Source organism: Elephantulus edwardii, unplaced genomic scaffold (assembly GCF_000299155.1).
Source record: "Elephantulus edwardii isolate Elephantulus edwardi_28Jun2011 unplaced genomic scaffold, EleEdw1.0 scaffold00013, whole genome shotgun sequence".
Classification (NCBI taxonomy): domain Eukaryota; kingdom Metazoa; phylum Chordata; class Mammalia; order Macroscelidea; family Macroscelididae; genus Elephantulus; species Elephantulus edwardii.
Window position 1 is genome coordinate 15122960 of NW_006399763.1, and position 23076 is coordinate 15146035.

General features: G+C 38.5%; 1 protein-coding gene across 1 annotated transcript in view; it reads left to right on the plus strand.

The window, feature by feature from the left end:
* SIM1 (single-minded family bHLH transcription factor 1) overlaps window positions 1-23076 on the plus strand; it is a 125355-nt gene that overhangs the window by 80836 nt on the left and 21443 nt on the right. The gene's annotated exons all lie outside the window — the stretch shown is intronic.

Below are 23076 nucleotides of genomic sequence, written 5' to 3' on the forward strand. Positions count from 1 at the left end.
ACACACACACACACACACACACACACACACACACACACACACACTCTGCATTTACAGTAGCCAACACTAAATTGAGATACTTGGTGGTGAACTTAACTAGAGATACAAAGGACCTGTACAAAGAAACACAATAAAAGACCTAAAGTAATGGGGAAATGTGACCTGTTCATGGATAGGAAAACTCAATATTGTGAAAATAATAATCCTACCAAAAGCAATCTACATTTGCGATGCAATCACAATACAGATGCCAAATTCATTTTATCAAGGAGACTGAAGGGGAAATTGTCATATTTATTTGGAGGGCAAAGAGACCTCAAACAAGTGAAGCACTTCTGTAAAACAAAATGAAGTGGGAAGCATAGTACTCACTGACCTCAAAACCTACAACACAGTGGTATAACCAAAACAGCATGGTACTGGTACAATGACAGACACTTAGGCCAGTGGATCAAAATTGAGAACCCAGAAATATACCCAACTATCTAGAGTAAACTGATATCTGACAAGAAAATGAAACCTATCAAATAGGGAAATGACAACCTCTTCAACAAATGGTGCTGGCAAAACAGATACCTGCAGACAGATACCTGCAGAAAGCTGAAACAGGACCCACATCTTACAACATATACAAAAATCAAGATTGGAACAGAATCTGGGAGGAAAGCCCAAAATCATAAAGTTCATCAGAGACAAACTGGAATCAAGCTTAGACAGCCAAATCTATGTTATAAAGAGACTGCCAAATACAGCTAGAAATGCACAGTGTGGAGAGGATAAAATAGATGAATAAGAATTTCTAAAGATTATGTCCTTGTGTTCATCAAAGACATTTTCCAACAGAGTGAAAAGAAAAGCTACCGACTGGGGAGAACATTTGGCAATACCATTTTAGACAAGGGTCTCATAACAAAAATGCACAAGAAAATGACTGATAACACAATTACAAAATGGGCAAAAGACATAAGAATTTTCACAGAAGATGCTATTCAGACAGCCAACAGACACATGAAGAAATGCTCCAAATCACTGACAATAAGAGAGAAGCAATCAAAACCACAATGAGATACCATCTCACCCCAGTTGTTGTTGTTATGTGCCATTGAGTTGATTGCGACTCATAGCAACCCTATGTACAAGAGCCCTAAATGCTATTCTATCCTGTGCCAACCTCTCTGTCTCAAGCACACTCATTCCCACCACTCCAGTCACAGAATCGATCCATCTCATTGAGGGTCTTCCTCTCCTGCACTGTCCCTCTACTCTCCCAAACATGATGTCCCTCTCCAAGGACATGCAGCATGCCCTCCTTGCAACATGCCCAAAGTATGTCAGGCAAAGAAGCTTCAGAATCCTTGACGCCAAGGAGCATTCTGGCTTCACCCTCTCTAGGGCAGACCTGTTTAACAGAACAGCAAGTAATAAATGTTAGATATGATGTGGCAAAGTAGAAACTGTTATATATTGTTAGTGGGATTATAAAAGGGTACAACCACTCTGGAAGGCAGTTTGGTGTTTCCTCAGAAAGCTGAACATAGAAATCCCAGATGAACAAGCTATTCCACTGCTTGGAATATACCCTGAGAAAATGAGAACTGAGGCACAAATGGAGACTTGTACACCAATGTTTACAGCTGTGTTATTCCCCACTGCAAGAACATTGAAAACAGCCCAAATGTCCAACCACAATTGAATGGATTGAGAAATTATGGTACATTCACATGGTGGAATACTACGCAGCACACCAGAGCAATGATTTTGTAAATAACTGCCTAACTTGGGAGGAACTCGAGAGCTTTAAGCCAAGAGAACTAATTCAGTCCTGTAAGGACAAATACCATATAAGACCATTATTGTAAAAAGAGTATGAAGATCGGAGTTGGGGGGAGGGCAGAGGACGGGAGCAGAGAGGTGAGAATGGGCGAGGGTTGTGTTAATGATAAGGTCACACAGTCTGATGGGTTCTGGGAGGATTGAAGGAAATGGGAGAGGTCTGGTGTGAAAAAAAACAATGTATACAAACTTTGTTAATATACCAGTGTAAAAGAAAACTTAAAAATAAATTAATGAGGCATGATCTTAAATAAAAAGATCACAGATCTGACAGTGCTTGGAGACTTGCCACAGACCTAGTTGTCTCGCCAGGTTATCTGTAATTGGGTTTTGAATTACTTCTCTGCATTTACTTTCACTCATTTCTTACTTAAATTCTGGAATCTAAGGTGTCTTCTAAATTTCCATATCCTCTACAAGACATCTAGTGTCTTCTGTATATATACTCATCGAATGAATGAGTCAATGGAGTGAAATGAATGAATGGATGAATAAATATATACATTAAAAGGGATGGTATTACTTTTGAATCTTTGATCCTGGAAATATCAAAAGAAGATAGAAGGCATACACAGAGTCACTATATAAAAAAGAATTAATTGACACTGAAAAGTTTTAGGAAGTAACATATAAAAAAGAGCCATTTGTCCTTGATTGACTATGAAAAGGCATTTGACTAAGGGAACCATAATAAAGTATGACTAACATTGAGAGGAATGGAAATCCCAGATTACTTAATTATGCTCATATAAATGTTTACCTACACCAAGAAGCCATTGTCTGAACAGAGCGAGGGAATGCTGCATGGTTAAAAATCAAGAAAGAGGTATGTGAGGGCTGTATCCTTTCTCTGTATGTGTTAAGTCTGTATGCTGAGCAAATAATTTGAGAAGATGGACTCTGTGAAGTAGAATGTAGCATCAGGATTGGAGGACCACTCATCAACAACTGCATTATGTAGAGGAAACTGTCTTGCTTGCTGAAAATGAAGAGAACTTAAAACACTGCAGAAGATCAAAGACTATAGCCTTCAATATGGGTTATATCTCAACATCAAGAAGTCAAAAATCCTCACGACTATGCCAGTGACCAACATGTTATTTAGATCCACAGTCATATCCTTGGTACTAGAAGTCAGGAGACCAGGAGGTGTATTGCATTGGGCAAATCTGCTGTCAGGAACCTATCCAAAATACTAAAGAGCAATGCTGTCAATTTGAAGACTAAGATATGCCTGGTTCAGGTCATTGTTATATCCGTCACTTGCTATGCATCTGACAGCTGTACATTGATTAAGGATGACAGAAGAATTTATGCATTTGAGCTGTGGTATTAGAGAGGAATACTTAATACTCCATGGACTTACAAAAGAAAAAACATATATATCAAACAGATTGTATTGGAGAAAGTTTTGCCAGAATGTTTCTTGAAGGCAAAGATAATAAAGTTCATCTTGCATACTTTGAGCATGTTGCTAGCAGAGGCTATCCCTTGGAGAGGGGCATCATGCTTGAAAAGATAGAGTGAAAAGATTGGTGAAAGAGAAGAAGATGCTCAACAGGATGGATTGACACAGTTATTTCATCAATGAGCTCAAATGTGTCAGAAATGATGAAGATAGTACAGGATAAGAAAAGGTTCAAATGTGTTGTTCGTAGGGTCACTCTGATTTGTACACCTAAAAACAGCAACAATTTTGAAGAGCAATGATGCCAGTTTAAAGACTAAGGTGTACCTGATTCAAGCCACAGTCTTTCCAGTAACCTGTGCATTCGAGAGCTGGACAGTAAGTAAGACTGATGGGAGAACAATCAAATCATCTGAGTTGTGACATTGGAGAAGAGTGCTGAACACCCTGTGGACTGCCAAAATAACAAAGAGATGTATCTTGAAAAACTGCAACCAGAGAGCTCCTTAGAGGAAAGAATGGTGAAGCTTCATCTTACATATTTGGACATGACGTTAGGAGAAGCTATTCCTGGGACAGGGGCATCATGCTTGAAAGGTGGAGGATCAGCAAAGGTGGACTCTTAATGAGATGGATTGAAACAGTGTGGTAATTGGTCCAAATGTGTCAAGGATGATAAAGATGACACGGGATAGAACAGGGTTCAGATCTGTTGTTCACAGGGCCACTAAGAATAGTACTTGATTTGATGTCACATAACAAGAACAACAAAACTTCACTAGTAGGAAGGTGTGGTGGCCTCATGAGAAGAGTTGTGCTGCCAACCCAGAGACATATGGTTTGAATCCACCAGCTACTCCTTGAGAGAAAACTGGGCAATTTCCTCCCATACAATTTATGAAAACCTGCTAGAGGGTCTACTATGAATCAATGAGTTTTTAGTTTCACGAGGAGAGAGAAAAAAACCTCAAGAGGGGAACCACTCTGCTAATGAGAAATTTATATCATAATAAAAAGGCAGAAGATAAAGTGGGTGGTTTCACAAATGCAAAATCCTATACCACAAGTCATCTCTTAAGTACAGAGAAGATGTTAATGTGGTAGAATCTACGGGTCCTTTAACAAGGTAACTGACCAAACATCCCCTTGTTCACATTCAAGAGACAGAGAGCTATCTACATCTGTTCTCAGATAGGCTTTTTAGTTCTGTGCCCTCTTATCATCTCTTGATGCAACAATGAAGGCATGTGACTGCTCATATTTGTTTTCTCTCTATATATATACTGGGTACAAATAATATATGAACACTGATCATTATGACCATGTAAGTGGTGCCATTTGACTCTGTCTTCCATCAGTCCCCATGATCCTCCTAGGAGGATCAAGAGATCCTTTTCCTGGATCAGTATTAGGGAGCCCTGGTGCTTTAGTGGTGAGGAATTAAGCTTCCATCCCAAAGGCATTTGGTTCATATTCACCAGCTGCTGCACGAAAGAAAAATGGATGGTCTCCTCCTGTGCGCCTTTAAAAACCCACTAGAAGGTCCACTAAGAGTCAGTTACAACTCAAGGGCACACAACAACAATTCTTACCATTCTCTTTAAAAAACTCCTTTATCAATATACCTATATAATTCTAGCTAGCTAGTTATTTAACTATGTAGCTATAGACAGAAAGACATCATACTTGGTAAAGTAGAAGGCCAGTGAAGGTAGAGAAACTTTCAATAATACGAACTGGAACACTGGATTAAAACATACTAGTGATCATGAAGATGGTGCAGAACTGGATAACATTTAATTTTATGATACATGTGTCGTCTATATATAAACACATGCAGATTCTCACACGCTATACTCTATTTGTGCTGTTCTTTGCTGTCAATTTGGCTCAAACTCATGGTATCTTATCTGAAGGAAGTCCAGTGAATACCACTATCATTCAGATATATGCACCAACAACCAGAACCACGGAAGAGGATATAGAAGACTTTTACCAACTTTTACAATCGGAGATTGATCGAACATGTAATCAAGATGCATTGATAATAATGGGTGACTGGAATAAAAAAGTCAGGAACAGAGAAGAAGATTCAGTAGTTGGAAAACATGGACTTGGTGACAGGAATGGAGCTGGAGAGAGAATGATCAAATTTTGCACAATGACATATTCACAGCAAATACATTTTTTAAGAGACATAAACGCAGGTTATATACTTGGGTTTCACCTGATGGTATGCATAGGAATCAGATCGATTACATAAGTGGAAAGAACCGCTGGAGAAGCTCAATATCAGCTGTGAAAACTAGGCCAGGAGCAGATTGTGGAACAGACCACCAACTACTCATATGCAAGTTCAAGCTGAAGCTGAGGAAAATGAAACCAAATCCAAGGCAACCAAAATATGACTTTGAGTCTATCCCACCTGAATTTCAGAACCATCTCAGGAACAGGAAATGGCAAAAAATAAGGCTCCAGGAATAGATGGTATACCAATTGACATATTTCAGCTAACAGATGCTGCCCTGGACGTGCTCACCAAGTTGTGCCAAGAAATCTGCAGAACAACCACTTGGCCAACTTACTGGAAGAGATCTATATTTGTTCCTGTCCCAAAGAAAGGTGACCCAACAGAGTGTGGAAACTATAGAACAATCTCACTGATTTCACATGCAAGCAAGATTTTACTGAAGATCATCCAAAAATGACTGGAACAGCACATCAGCAGCGAACTACCAGAAGTCCAGGCTGAGTTTAGAAGAGGTCGTGGTACTAGAGATATTGTAGCTGATGTTAGATGGATCTTGGCTGAAAGCAGGGAATACCAGAGGCATGTCTATCTGTGTTTCATTGACTATGCAAAGGCATTTGACTGTGTGGATCATAACAAACTATGGCTGACTCTGAGAAGAATGGGAATCTCAGAACACTTGATTGTTCTAATGTGAAACCTATACTTGGACCAGGAGGCAGTCGTCAGAACAGAGCAAGGGAACACTGCATGGTTCAAAATTGGGAAGGGCATACATCAGGGATGCATCCTATCTCCATACCTTTTCAACCTATATACAGAACAGATTATCCATGAGGCTGGGCTCTATGAGGAGAAATGTGGGGTCAAGATTGGTGGACGATTTATCAACAATCTGTGTTATGAAGATGATACAACCCTGTTTGCTGAAACTGAAGAGGACCTGAAGCACCTGCTGCAGAGGGTCAAGGAGTGTAGCCTACGATATGGATTGAGGCTCAATGTCAAGAAGACAAAGATTCTCACCACTGGACCAATTGGCAGCATCAGGATGGATAGTGAAGAGATTGAGGTTGTACACAGCTTTGGTTTGCTTAGCTCCACAGTCAACACTCTTGGAGCCAATAGCCAGGAAATTAGAAGGCGCATTGCCATGGGAAAGTCTGCTGTTTGGGACCTCTCCAGAGTACTGAAGAGCAATAGTGTCTCCCTGGAGACTAAGGTGCGTTTGATACAGGCCATGGTCTTTGCAATCACTTGTTATGCATCAGAGAGTTGGACAATGACCAAGGAGGACAGAAGGAGAATTGATGCCTTTGAGCTGTGGTGCTGGAGAAGAGTATTGAGAATACCATGGACTGCTAGGAAAACAAACAGATTTGTCCTGGAAAGGGTTAAACTGGGTGGCTCCTTGGAGGCAAGGATTCTGAGGCTCCGTCTAACATATTTTGGACCTGTTGTGAGGAGAGACTGGTCCTTGGAGAAGGACATCACATTTGGGAGGGTGGAAGGATGGCGCAGGAGGGGAAGGCCCTCTATGAGGCGGATTGATTCAGTGACTGGGATAATCGGGATGGGAGTGTCAGAGACAGTGAGATTGGCACAGGACAGAGCAGAGTTTAGGGCTGTTGTACATAGGGTCGCTATGAGTCGCAAGCAACTCGACAGCACAAAACAATAATAACACATAGTTTTAAAAGTTATGACCTTTGGACGCAGATCTTCTGTCCTTTTTCCCCTAAAGTTCCTCTGTGTAAGACTCTGTAAAGTCGCCAAGGAAGGACAGATCCAAGTTTAGGCCAAGAAAGACAGTTTATTGAGGAGACAAGCTACTGCTTAAAGGTAGAGAGGAGTTTTATATAGTCTTAGAAGGAAATTGGGAATGAAGATGTTCTCAGCTGCTTGGTCATGGATAGTTATTTCTGGGAAAGGGAGAGGAAATAGTTTTGCAGCTCTAACAGAGATAAACAGAATTGCAGCTGCTGCTTTAATAGTTTCTGTGGCTGCTCTGGGGAAAAGGAGGGAGAGCAGCTCCACAGCCCTAGTAGGTCAGATCCCAAAATTTTAGCTAGTAGTTGAGCACTGAACCATGTGCACCATCTAGAAGATCCTGGGAATCAGCAATGTGTTTTATTCCATGAGTACTAGATTTCATCTGTAGAAAAGAAAAAGTGCCCTGGTTGTGTAATGGGTTCCACGCTGGGCTAACTGCTGCTTTGTAGGAGAAAGATGAGGCCATCTGCTGCCACTAAAATGTACAGCCTTGGAAGCTCAGTGGAGGGTAAGTGGGAGTTGGACTCAACTCAAAGGCAATGTGTTAAGTGTGTATAAGAAAGGAAAAAAGATCTATTTGTTGGTTTGGTTTAGCTTCTCATTTTCTAGACATATAAGGTTTTCTGAGGGTCATTTTTCTTCATGATGTTTCTTGACCTTTGGTCCTTCTTCCACTTCATCCTGGCTGCCAGTTAGACACAGAACAAAACACAACACTTAGACTGCTTCATTAGTCTCTTTACCATGCATCCATCCTCTGGGCAATCCTGTCAGAAGAAGCTTTCTAAAATATTTTCATTGTACCCTTCACCTCTTCCACCCACCACCAACCTAAAAAATCTACAGAGACTCCTTGTTGTTGATAATGTAAAGTTCAAGCCCCATAATTTGATGCGAGTCACATTTCTGCCTCTACACGCTATATTCCTGCCCCTTGGGTCCTCCACAGGGTGGCTCTCCACTCTACTAGGTCTCTGCACTCTGCTCTGAGCACGCCCTGCCTATTGTGCCTCTCAAATCCTGTTCACCCAGCACATCTGCAACAATACCTTTCACCCTCAGTGACTGCCCTTTCCTCTAGACCCACAGTGTGTACTATAGAAACAGTTTATGAAATACTTATTCATCGAAAAGAATAGACCTATGTCTCATGGAATTTAGGACAGTTCTTGATGATTCAAACATGAAAAATTATTATGTTTTAGTTCCTATTTAAAATTAAATGTACTTTCAATACTAAAGCAGTAAACAACTTATCAACTCATTGTTGCCAAGTTGCTTCTGATATATAGTCATCTTCCATTGAGCTTCTGTTGTTTAAATCTTAAGGGGAGGAGACTGTCCATCTTCCTCCCTTGGAGCTGCTGGTGGATTCAAACTGCCAGAGATTCTTGGCCTTTTGGTATTACAAAATACTACAGACTATCCAGGGAGCTCTGGTGGCCCTTTGGTAAGAAGCTGTTCTGCAATTCCAAAGGCACAGGGTTTGAATCCACCAGGTGGCCAATGGGAGAAAGATGAGCAGTCTCCTGAGTGATTAACTGCGTCTGAAAACTCACTGGAGGGTCAGCTCTGGGTTGGTTCTAAGTCAATGGCACACAACAGACTACATCACCAGAGCTCCTTCAAAACTTAAATAGCACATCAAAATAATAAAGAAAATGGTAAAAATAAAAATGTCATCATTTAGAGCAGGAAACAGCAGCATTTTCTTCAATGGCTTAGAGAGTATTTTTAGCTTTGCTGGCCGATGACATGATCTCTCTTTTAACTGCTCAATTCTGGGTGACAATGTGTATGGCTGTGATCCAAAGAAAATGTATTTTCAAGGACAGTTTATTTAGTTGAAATTGGCCCACAGGCCATAGTTTGCTGACCTCTAGTCTAGAGATAATAGTTTTGGTGAATATCCAGGCAGAATTCCTTTTAAGCATAAACATTGACACTTGAAGTTTATAAAAATAACCTCATGCTCCTTTCTAATAATATATTTTCAATAAAGTAAGCCCAACTGAGATTTTTCAGTACAATCTGTAAATCTGGAGTCGTCTTAAAATTTTTAATGGTTTTGAGTTATTTTTATTTATATATGTATCTATTATATTGCTTTTTAAGTCTTTTTACTAGTTTTCATAGACTTCATGATTTTATTGGCTTTTCATGTACTTGACCCCTGTGTGACTAGATGGATGCTATTGGAGTATGGGTTATATGCTAAGCTTTAATCACTGTTCCCCTTACCCTAGTAATAGGAATGTTGAAATGATTTTTTAAAAATGAAATTGCCTGAGTGTAATTTTTTTTCTTTATTGAAACTAAAGATTTAGTGGATATTGGTTCAAATCCACCAGCTGCTCTGCAGGAGAAAATTGATTAATCTCCTCTCAGGTGATTTAAAGCCTCTGAAAATCTGCTGGAGAGTCATCTATAAGTGTGTGTGTGTGTGTGTGTGTATACACACACACACACAAAATCTCCATCTATCTATACACACATATCTGTCTATCTATCTAATCTTATCTATCCACACGTACACACACACATATATATGCATATACATATATACACACACACATACACATCCATATATAGGTACACACATACATGTATATAAACAGACATATATAAACACACACACATCCATATATATAAATACATACACCTCTCTCTCTCTTTATATAGATATACACACACACATACACACATACATACACACACATAAATATACATAGCTATGGGTAGTATATAACATGTTTGGTACTTTTAATTTTGTTTTAAATTAAATTTTTATTTTATACTAGTTTACTTAAAAAGTTTGTATACATTGTATTTCATACCAGATCTTACCTGTTTTCTTTACCCATCCCTCCTTCCACCCATCAAATTGTGTGACCCTATGATTAACAACCCCTCCCTACACTCCCCCTACCCACTGACCAACCTCCCTCCTCAGCATCCCCTCCTCCCTTCTATCCTCATACATGTTATGAAATATTAGTCTTATACAGTATTTGTCTTTTGTGACTGCGTTAGTTCACTTAGCATAATGCTCTGCAGTCCTTCCCAAGTTAGGCAGTAATTTACAAAAATCATTGCTTCTACATGCTGCATAGTATTCTATTGTGTGAATGTACCATGATTTTTCAATCCATTTGATTGTGGTTGGACATTTGGGCTTTTTCAATGTTCTTGCAATGGTGAATAATGCTATCAACATTGGTATACAAGCCTCTGTTTATACCTCAGTTCTTATTTTCTTGAGGTATATTTCTAAAAATGGAATTGCTGGGTCATATGGAATTTCTATGTTCAGCTTTCTGAAGAAATGCCAAACTGCCTTCAAGAGTGGTTGTACCCTTTTATAATCCCACCAACAGTTACAGTTCTTATTTTGCACATCCTCTCTAACATTTATTACTTGCTGTCCTGTTAAAATTTGCCACTGCTACTGGGGTAAGATGGTATCTAATTGTGATTTTGATTTGCATCTGTCTTATTGTTGGTGATTTGGAACATTTCTTCATGTGTCTGTTGGCCATCTGAATATCTGCCTCTGTGAAAATTCTTTTCATGTCTTTTACCCATTTTGTAATTGTGTTATCAATCATTTTCTTGTGGAAGCCCTGTAGGATTCTGTAAACTTTTAATATGAGACCCTTGTCTGAAATAGTATTCCCAAATATTTTCCCCAGTCAGTAGTTTTTCTTTTCACCCTGTTGGAAAATGTTTTTGATGCACACAGGGATTTAATATTTAGATGGACCCATTCATCTCTTTTATCCTCTCCAGATTGTACATATCTGGCTGTATTTGAACGTCTCTTTATACCAAAGACTAGGCCATCTAAGCTTGTCTCTGATGAACTTTATGGTTTTGGGCTTTCCTCCCAGGTCTCTGATCCACCTTGAGTTGATTTTTGTGTATGTTGTAAGATGTAGGTCTTGTTTAAGCTTTCTGCAGATTTTCTACAGTCCAGGTTTGCCAGCACCATTTGTTGAAGAGGTTGTCATTTCCCCATTTGATAGATTTTATTTCCACAACATGTTCCTGATGATATTTGTAGCTTGTTGTTGTCTCATAACATCAAATCAGAGCCAACCCATAGCTGACTGACCAGTGAGTTTTTAGAGGCAGTTAAGCTGGTGCATTTGAACTGCATGTTTTCAGGATTGCAGCACAGCTTTTAGTCTCTAGACCCTATGTCTCCCTCTCCTCTCCCTCTCCCTCTTCCTCTCCCTCTCCCCTCCCCCTCCCCTCCCCCTTCTCTCTCCCCTCTTCTCTTCTCCTCCTTGGTTGTTGTCGTCGTCTTCTTCCTCCTCCTCCTCCTCCTTCTCCTCCTTCTTCTTCTCTCTCTCTCCCTCCCCCCTGAGTTTTTCAGAGATAGTCAGGATGGCAACTTTCAGATCTATTGTTCATAGGGTCATAGAGTCAGCTCAATTGCATCTAACAGCAATACCATTTGGAGCCAGATGGCACAGTACATTTTTAGTTAGCTAACTGAATCTTATCAATGTGGACTGAGAGTGGGGTGGAGCTCCCTGATTAAAACAAGCTTGGAAGGTGGAGTGGCATCCACTTCCTTAATAGCTTGCCTCCAGAAACCCTATGAACCTGGAGAGAGGATGAGAGACACCCAAGCGTTGAGGATGCTCCTTCATAGAGTTGCTATGAGTTACCTGTGATTCGACAGCACTTCACAACTAACAACAACTGAATCTTGGACCAGGAAGCAGTCTTCAGAACAGAGCAGGAAGACACTGCATGCATTTCCCAAATGCAGACAAACTGCGTTTGGGAAAATCTGCTGTCATGGACCTCTCCAGAGTACTGAAAAGCAATGATGTCTGTCTAGACTAAGGTGCGCCTAATCCAGGCTATGATCATCACAATTACTTGTTATGCTTCAGAGAGCTGGACAATGACTAAGGATGTCTCAAGAAGAATCGATGCCTTTGAGTTGTGGTACTGGGGAAAAGTCTTGAACATACCATAGACTGCCAAGAAAACAAATTGGTCTGTCTTTGAAAGGGTGAAACAAAATCTCTCCTTGGAGGCTAGTATTTTGAAGCTCTGTCTCACATATTTTGGATATGTCTCCATGAAAGACTGATTGGTCCTTGGAGGAGCACATCATGCTCAGAGAGGGGGAAGGGACAGCGCAGGAGAGGAAGACCCAGATGAAATGGGTTGATAGAGTAACTAGGGCAATGGGGGTTGGTGTGTTAGAATTAGTGAGACTGGCTCAAGACAGGGCAGGGTTCAGAACTGCTATACACAGTGTGCTATGAGTTGCAGGCAACTTGATGGCACATGACAACAACACAACAGCTGCTCTATAAAAGAAAGATGAAGCAGTCTACTTCTGTAAAGATTTATAGTCTAGGTAACCCTAATGGATCATAAGGTTAAAATTAACTTGATGGCATTTATCATAAGTACACACACACACACACTTACACACACTTTATATCTAGAGGAAAAGGTGATATTGTGTGATCTGGTGGCTTAGAGGTAAGCAATTGAGCTGCCAATGCAAAAGTACAGAGTTTGAATCCACCAGCTGCTTCGCATTAGAAAGATGAGTAATCTCTTCCCATTGAATTTACCTTTTCTGAAAATCTGCTGGAGGGCCAGATATGACTCAATGGTACAAAACAACAACAATGGTTTTAATATGAAGAAGATTGTGGTGAATCCATCAGTGCAGAGCTTTGGGTAAGTATACTTTTTGCCTGATCCTAGGAAATCTCTGATCCCGGTTTTCCTAGAGCAGAAATTACTTGATTAGGTGCTGAGGATTGTGCATGGTTGCAGATTCCTGTCCATAAAGTATAACTCTTGTCGAACATGCCTCCATTCCATAAAGTAGAACATTCTGGATCTGTGGAAGAGTTGGTATCAGAATATGAATTGGACAGCAGGTGAAGCAGCTTTGTTAAATAGAAATAGCAACATCCTGCTTCTCCCTTAATGGAAGTGAGGACTAATTTTTAGGTGGGAAACCTGAGCAAGACAGAACAGAGGGGAATGACTGAATCTACTTACAGGAGATATATCCATACAGGAAAACTTGTTTTAATAAACCTGTATGATAAAATTCATTAAGACTAAATAGTGGAACTAAAGAAAGTAATACCTGACTCACATGGAACTATTCTAAATTTAAGAGAGTTGTGTCTGGATATCTTTGTTAAGAACTCTTTCTTCAATTCTTTTTTTTTTTACAAGTTTTACGAAAACTCCTTTAGCATGTTATAGTGTATTGTGTGAGTTTTCCTAGAAGGTCAAGGTTCCTATGTATATTGTTTAATCATGTATATGCTATTTTTTTTTTCTTTAGAGGAAAAAGTAGACCTATCCTTTCATTCACAAATATCATTTGAAATTGCTTAACTTGATGGAGGACCTTCAAGTTTCAGTTTCTATTCACAAGATTACATATCTAGTAGAAGCTTTTCAGCATGGAGAGGGCTTGTCATATGCCTGCCAGTCTGTCAGCACAGACCTAAGACAGTGCCAAGAGCAGCTTGGCCAGCCCGTCCTCTGTCTAGACCCAAAACAAACCAGTGGAAGACCAAACAATGCTGTACTAAAAGAGCTGGAGCAGGTGGTGCCACCTGTACCCATCTAATTCAAGCCCGTCTAATCTGCCACTTATATGCAGAAAATTAGAGTAAGTCAGGGCAGTGGTGAGAGGATCGAAGTGGTTCTGACTTATGCCTGAAGCCCATTGTGAAAAAGGAGTACCATTAAAATTAGTGCTACTGGTCCTAGACACCCTGGATTTATCCAACTTGCCAGAGTTATTTCTGTATTACCTAAGCAAGTTGCCATTTTAAGAATTTACAACAATGGATGCTATGGCATAAAGAATTATTTAGATATTTATTCTGTGTGTGTATTAAAACCTTCACCTTGTTCAAATCTTCAGCAGAATGGAAATACATCAGACTCTAGGACTTTACCTTTGGATTTACTAGAGGACATGGTTGTAGATTTCATGGTTTGCAAACAGCTCTTTCCATATGGAACTCTATAGGAGATTCCTTATAGAATTACAGTGGAAGAAACCTGGCCCCTGGTCCAAGCGCTGATTCCCTTCCAGCTGCACATCACCCTGACAGCTAATGAGATGCGGACTATGGCTACTTTCTGTGAGAAAAATGAGTGAACCAAATCCCAGGAACATTTTTCTAACTGTGGGGGGTGGTTGAAGAGATGGCCTATGACATTTCAAACCACATTTGAAGCATATTGAAAAAAATTTCCCATATCTCTACTTTATGAATATAATATTAGAAAATTTGCAGGTATGAAACATTTCTCACCAGAATAATTTTGGGGTGAAACAGAACTAAATTATGGGCTAAAGTGAAAAACAATGTTACAATAAAGATATTAAAATTTTATGATCAAATAAAAAAAAAATGAATGAAGAGCTTCTAAACATATACTTAAAAACTGATTTTGGGAAGTTTACTATCTACCACTAGCTAAAAAAGGAGGAAGGAAGACAAAATTTTTAATATTTTAAAAATTTCAAGTTTTACTCAATATTTGATGTACTAGCTTCTCCAGTTAAATAATCCTAAATTCTGGCATCTCCTCCACCCCTTAGAATGTTTTTCTCTGATTTTTCTCAAAGGTTTAAAAATGAAGGCTTTGGGAATTATATGTAATTAAGCTTAATGTCATAATAATTCATTTAAGTTATTTTTCAAAGATAAACATTTGTGAGTATTCTTAATCATATTATTCTTAAGTCTTTCTTAATGTATGATCCATATAGAATTATTCTATTTATTAATAAGATGAAATATTAAAAGTAAGTTACAAATTTCTGTCCACTACTAACTAGTAGGAGAGGGAGCTCTGTTGGCATGTGGTAAGAAGCTACAATCCGAAAGTGGTAAGGAGCTGCAGTCCCAAAGATTCATGGTTGCAGCCCACCAGGTTCTGCATGGGAGAATGATGGGCAATCTCCTCCTGTGCAACTGTTGCCTCTGAAAACCCACTGGAGAGTCAGCTATGAGTCAGTTCCAACTCAACGGCACCCAACAACAATGCTAATTAAGAGAACACTAGCTATTGTTGTCAGCCGCTGTCAAGTTTTCCTCATATCAACACAATGAACGACAGACCTTACCCTCATCCTATCCTACACCATCCTCCTTTTCTCTGACATGCCTGAGCTCATTGCCACAATCCCTTTGTCAACCCATCTCTTTGTATTCTTCCTTCCCTCTGATGATCCTTCATCTTTCTGAGCATGTTCTCCCTTCCTAAGGAATTGCTTTGCCTAGTTACATGTAGAAGTGCAAAATACCCCAGAAAATAGTTTTGACTTTAATTTTTTTAAATTTGGAATTTTAGTTAGTTATGTTTTCTAGGTGCTAAAAATTTTCCAAGTTAGAAATGAACTTTATAATTCTCCTGCTACTCGGCTGTGTTGTTGCAGTATGTAGCTTAGTCAGTCTCTCACATAAGCAAAATAACTTGCATCATTTTAATTTAAAAGTTTTATTTTATTGTAACATCAGACTTTCTTCTACCGTTACTTGTATTCTTGAGAACACTTCCAGAAATTTCCAATGAGTGGAAGGCAAAGCCATGCTTTTTAGTAAACACAACTCCTGTTTGAGGGAAGCATCCCCAGCAGTGGGGGTTATTTTTTTTAATGGGCATGCTGTATTACTTTAATCTAACCCTTTCACCATCTGTTCTTCCCATAACAGTGAGTGAAAAAAAAGAACATATTTTATGTTTCAGGGTTACATTAGTAAAAAGTAAGATAAAAGTGATTTAAAAGCATGCATATGTTCTTCGTACAATGCAGTCTGCATCTGTGATGTTTTTTCTCATGGTTCAGACACAAATCAAGAGGAAAGCTGCTCATGCCTGATAGAGTGAAAGTTTTTCATGGAAAACAGGACTTTACCATAAGAGGGTCTCTCTAACATATTTTACAGCTAAACATGATAAAAACCTCAATGAGCTGCCAGAATAAAAATAGATAACTGTGGCATGTATTGTTGGAACATCTGGCATTTTTTCTGAGCTCGGTTGCTGCTGCCACATTCAGATGAGTGCCGAGCACCTGTGTGGAACATGCTGTTGGAGCAGAAGTGAATCCTATGGCTATTATCAAAAGGGAATCATCTGCAAGTGTGATTGTTATGGAAGATTGCTTCAGTGATGAGAGGACATAACCTAATGATGTGAGGAGATGGTTTTCTGTAGGTGCAGAATTTTGAGAAATACGTTAAGCTTGAGGGGGTCTAGGATCCATTACTGCTTAGAAGATAGAACACTCTTGGTGCTGGTTATCTAAGTATTTGGTATTTAGGGAAAGATCAAAGTCTCTGGAATTTAATGCCTTCTCTTGAACTTCATAATCATCTATCTGACTTTGGGTAATTTTTTCAATAGGCTGTGAAAAGGATCAATAATACGTTAAAATTGTTGTTATGATTTAGTAACATACTCTGAAGTCTAAGCATAGTGACTAGCATGTAACAAGTATTTGATGATGCTAACTACTAGAGTTGTTATGGGTATAAATTAGCATATACGAATCATATACAAAATTGCCTTTTAGTCAGTTACAAATAGTTTACAGAGCAGAGTAATGTTTCTCTCCTTCAAATGAATATACTATTCAGTTTTTGACATACTGTTCCATAGGCCCTTGCCACTTTCTATTTTATATTAAAACTCTTTTAAAGAAATCATCTTCAATGATGCATTATTACTCAAGATTAATGTATATTTTCCTTTTAAGATTTTTCCTCTACTTGTTTTTGAGTTTTCAAAAGCTTAACTCTTTGGGAGTTATATATAATTAAGATTAATCACCTTAGAACTTCTTTTCTAATGCTATATATTTGTAAACCTTGTGTACCTTTTACCCTTCTCAATGTACAGTCTATGCATATTCATTATATTAATTTAAAAAGATGAGAAATTGGACTTAATGCCTTATTTTGTCATAGACTGAATGATACCTCGCAAGTATGTGTGCGTGTGTGTATATATATATATATATGTATATGTATACTGAAAATTATGTAGTGATCCTGTGATCTGAAAAACAAAACAATTGTAAAATAATTAAGGGTAGAATATAAAACTGCTTAGCCCCATCTTAACCTTGACCATTTTTAAGGAAAATTTACCCAGGGTGAGACCTGTAGTGCCTTTTATCTGACAAGATGTTAAATGGGGGCAAGGTTAGCCAAGAGGAGCTCTGTACTATCAATAAACAATTGTCAGTAGAAGAATGAAGCTTACTGGCTCAGGTCCTTCTACTAGGAAGTTCCTTGACATTGGGGAAAGTCAGGATAAATTAAAATCTCCAAGGAACACCAGCCTACAGATACAGAAGGAAGCAAAGATGTTCTTCTAGCACTACAGAGAAGGGCTGACACCCCTTAGAGCTGACATTCTTCATTTGGACCTCTAGTCTCCTAAACTGTAATAGAATATATTTCTGTTTGTTAGAGCTATCCACTTGTGGTATCTCTGTTGTAGCAGCACTAGATAACTACGGCATAGTCAATACATTTTTCTTGTTGTTGTTGTGTTCCCTAGAGTTGAAACTGCCCTATAGCTGACCCTCCTACAGGTTTTTAGAGGCAGTTAATTGCACAAAAGGAGATTGCCTTCTCATGCTGAGCAGATACTGGTCTTGAACCATGTGCCTTCAGGATTGCAGCACAGCTTCTTTCCATTAGACCACCAGAGCTCATTTTTCTATACATTATTCATTATCATAGCACTTTGAAGATGGGACTATATTTATCACATCACTTGGAACACTATCTTTAAAATTGTAGGCACACAATAAATATGAAAATAAATGTTGGAATGAATGATTATAAATGATTCTCAATAAGTGCATGTTAAGTCCTAACTAATGACTCAGACCCTTAGTTGTTTGAGATATCAGTTTCTTATAGAAAGAATGATTCTTTCATAAGATGAAATCCAGAAAGGAGTTTGGGGATGAGTGTATGGACATCAGAATATTAATACCTGGCAGTCATCTTATTTCTTACCTCCTAGTTGCAGCCTACCTTTGGTGACATTGATTTCTTGTTTCAGACGAGACATATGCCCTTTATCCTTCATATAATTTATTTACTGACATGAATATTTTTATTTCGAAGCTGAAGGGTTCCCCCCCCCCCATTGTACTGGATCTCCTCACCGAGTCCCCAGAACTATTTCAAGAGTACTGAAGAGTAACAAAGTCAGGCTGGAGACTAAGGTGCACCTGATCCAGGCTATAGTCTTTGCAATTACATGCTATGCATCGGAGAGTTAGACAGTGACTAGGGATGATAGAAAGAAAATTGATATCTTTGAGCTGTGGTGCTGGAGAAGAGTATTGAATATACCATGGACTTCTAAGAGAAGAAACAGGTTTGTACTGGAGAGGGTGAAGTCGGAATGCTCCTTGGAGTCAATGATTCTGAAGCTTCGACATACTTTGGGCAAAAGTTACAAGGAGGGACCATTCCTTGGAGAGGGATATCATGTTTGGGAGAGTGAAGGAACAGCACTGGAGAGGAAGACCCTTGATGAGATGGATCAGTTCTGTGATTGGGGTGATGGGAATGAGTGTGTCAGAGATGGTTAAGGTTGGCACAGGATAGAGGAGCATTTAGAGCCCTTGTAAATATAGGGTCGCTATGAGTTGCAAGCGACTCGATGGCACATAACAACAACAACAATTGTACTGGATAGAATTTCCATCACTGATGAATAGGAATGGTGATTTATTCTTCAGCACAGCTTTCAGTGTTTCATCATTAAGTATCATTTTAGCTGTAGGTTTTCGTAAGTGCTGTTTGTCAAATCCATAAAAGAAAGAGTATAGCCTTGAGTATATTCCGACTGAAATTGAAGATAATCTCAAGGATAGATTTGATACATGGAACACTAAATGACTGAAGACTAGATGGGTTGTGGAATGATATCAAGGATACATGAAGAAAAGAAAAGGTTATTAAAAGAACAAGAAAGCGAGTTGACTAAAATTTATGTTAGAAGAAACTGAAATTTGCTCTTGAACACAGAACAGCTAATACAAGTTATAAAGAAGAAATGATGAGTTGAACAGAAGATCTCAAAGGGTGACTCAGTGAGACAAAGTAAAATATAATTAACTTATTTGTTTTTTAATGAGATTTTAATGAAAGTTTATAGAGAACTTTTATTTCCATTCATTGTCACACATTTTCCTCCCTGCTTAGCCCCCGGTTGGCTTATCTCTTTGAAAGAAAAAATTTCTTTCATTGTTATACAATTCCCCACCCTTATCCCAGTTCACTTTACTATGCAGTTCTTATTCTAGACTGTTGTCATACAAATAATATCTAATCATATATTCCTTTTAAGCAGTTCTTTCCCTTATCTGTTTCAATGCAGTGCGCATTATTTTATTGTCTTTTTTCTTAGTTTCTCTCCAATCCCAATGTCAGTCCTGTTTTTCAATAGTGGCATTATGCAGAATTTGTCCTTTTTGTGACTGAAAAATTTCACTCAGCATAATGCCCTCCAGGGTCACTCATTTTGTATAATATTTCATGAGTTCCTTGTTTTTCTGTGCTGCATAATATTGCATTGTGTGAATATACCACAGCTTCGATCTCCATTGGTCTGTTAATGGGCACTTGGCTTGTTTTCAACTCTTTGCTATTGTGAACAATGCAGCAGTAAACATGGGTGTGCATATATGTGCTTGGGTGGCAGTTCTGGTTTCTTTAGGATATGTTCCCAGTAGTGGAATTGCTGAATCAAATGGTATTTCTATTTCCAACTTTTTGAGAAAGTGTCATACTGCCTGCCATAATGGTTGTACCATTTTATACTCCCATCAACAGTGAATAAGGGTTCCAGTTTCTCTACAACCTTGCCAGCATTTGTTACTTGCTGCTCTGTTGAATTTTGCTATTCTTAGTGGGATAGATATCTCATAGTTGTTTTGATTTGCATCTTTAGTAGAAATAGGGATTTTAAATATTTCTTCATGTGTTTGTTCACCATCTGAATGTTTTCTTCAGTGAAATGTGTGTTCATATCCTGTGCCCATTTTTCTATTGGATTATTTACCTTTATCTTGTTGTGGTGAACTCTTTTTAAAATACTAGTTTATTTACAAAATTTTAATACATTGTTTTCCAGCACAGATTCTTCCAATTTCCCTCACCCCCCCCATTAAATTGTACAACTTTATGATTCATTTTCCCCCTGCACATCCTCATCCCTCTGCTTCCACCCTCTCCCATCCGCCTTGAATCCTTATACTCATTCTACAATAATGGTTTTATATAATATTTGTCCTTGTGGGACTGAGTTAGTTCACTCAGCATATTGCTCTCCAGTCCCTCCCAAGTTCGGTAATAATTTACAAAATCATTGCTCCTGTGTGCTGTGTAGTATTCCATTGTGTGAAGGTACCATAATTCCTCAATCCATTTGTTTGTGGTTGAGTATTTGGGCCATTTCCATGTACTTTTAGTGGAGAATAATGCTGCTGTGAACATTGGTGTATACGTCTCTGTTTGTGCCTCATTTCTCACTTTCTTGAAGTATATTGCAAGTAGTGGGAGAGCTGGGCCATATGAGATTTCTATTTTTACCTTTTTGAAGAAACACCGAACTGACTTCTAGAATGCTTGTACCATTTTACAACTCTTGAAACAATACAAGTTTGAACTGTGCAGATCCACTTCCTACAATTTTCTTTTTGTTGATGTTTTAAACCCTCCATTATGTCATCTCTCTCTGTATGAACATATCTCCAGTGTATAAATAGCAATGGTATATTGTAGTGAAAAGTGATCTCTTGAAGTTCTTATATATTTTTCATTGTGTTTGGTTCAATATTGTAAACTTTGAATAATACCATGGAACTTATATAAAGTGTCTCTGGATGCTGGAAGTGCTTCTTAGAAGCAGCAAAAAAACAAGAAGTCACAAAAAAGTTGGAATACTTGATCAGTACCATATACTAAGGCACATAACTCTAGCATAAGGACCTTTGTAAATAAAGAAAAACATTCATGAAGCTATCATTGCAGCTAAATCAGTAGGGGTGAAAAAAAATCCCACTTTTTGCAGAATATGTTTTTATATCATATTGAAAATGGAACTTTTTTTTAAAAAAGTAGCTCTTAAGTGGATACACTATATTACACATATTGCATACAAGATATGTGTTAATCAACTGTTAAGCTTATTAGTATATTGTCCACATGGAACTTTTCACATTTTCTAGGATTGAAAAGTTAAACATGGTGTTTCAACTGTAGAGAAGGTTAGTGCCCCTAGTACCCTTCTTGTTAAGATTGCCTGTAATAATATGCAAAAATCTGGAATTAGAAAACCAAAACAGAAGAGCACATTCAGCATTTCTTAAGCTGCAATAAATGATGAAAAAAAAAAGTAAGCCTTTAGTTGTGATGTGAAGGATGCTTAGGGACCTTGGTGTGTTATTAGTGGGACAGCTAACCAAAACACTGACACTTAGAATCCATCAACTGCTTTGAGAGGGGAAAATGATGCCATCTCTGCCATCAAAATTTATAGCCACAGATAATCAAAAGTGGTTGCTATGAGACAGAATTGATTCCACAGCAAGCAGTGTGATTTGGCTTTGTTGTTGTTATGTGCTGTCGAGTCACCTATGACTCATAGTTACCATATGCACAACAGCTCAGAAGGTTGCCCTGTCCTGAGACAGTCTCACTGACTTCGACACACTTACCTCCATTTCCCCAGTTACTGTATTAATAATCCATATCATCTGGGGTCTTCCTTTTCTGTGCTTCTCCTCCATCCTTCCAAGTATGATGTCCTTTTCCAAAGATTGATCCCTCCTGGCCTCAGGCCCAAAGTAAGTGAGATAGAGCTTCAAAATCCTTGCTTCCAAGGAGAAACCTGGTTTCAGCCACTCTAAGACAGATCTACTTGGGTTTTTTTTTTTTTTTTGGTGGTCCATGGTATGTTCAAGACTCTTCTCCAGCACCACAATGATTTGGCTTTTGATTTACAAAATACTGAATAATACAGGAACATGGAAGGAATGCATAGACTCACTCTATCAAAAAAGAATTCAACTATTTTAACAGGTAGCATATGGTAAAAAACTAATGAAGTCCAAGTTGCACTGAAGGCATTGAAAAAGCAAAACCAAAATAAGACTGTAGGAATTGACTGAATACCAGTTGAGATGTTTCAACAAATAGATTAATGTTGATGTATCCACTCATCTATGTCAAAGAATTTGAAAGCCAGTTACCTGGTCAACCAACTAGAAAAGATTCATATTTGTGCCCATTCCAAAGAAAGATGATTGTATAGAAAGTGGAAATTAACAAGCAATATCACTAATTACCAAGCAATATCACTAATGTTAGAGGCAAGCAAAATTGTTGCCTACAATAATTAAATATTCCCATTCCAAAGAAAGGTGACCCGATAGAGTATAGAAACTATAGAACAATATAATTGATTTCACATGCAAGCAAGATTCTGCTGAAGATTATCCAAAAACGACTGGAAGAGCGTATCAGCAGAGAACTGCCAGAAGTCCAGGCTGGGTTTAGAAGGGGTCGTGGTACTAGGGATATTGTAGCTAATGTCAGATGAATATTGGCTGAAAGCAGGGAGTACCAGAGGAATGTCTATCTGTGCTTCATTGATTATGCAAAGGCATTTGACTGTGTGGACCATAACAAACTGTGGCTGACTCTGAGAAGAATGGGAATCCCAGAACACTTGATCGTGGACCAAGAGGCAGTCA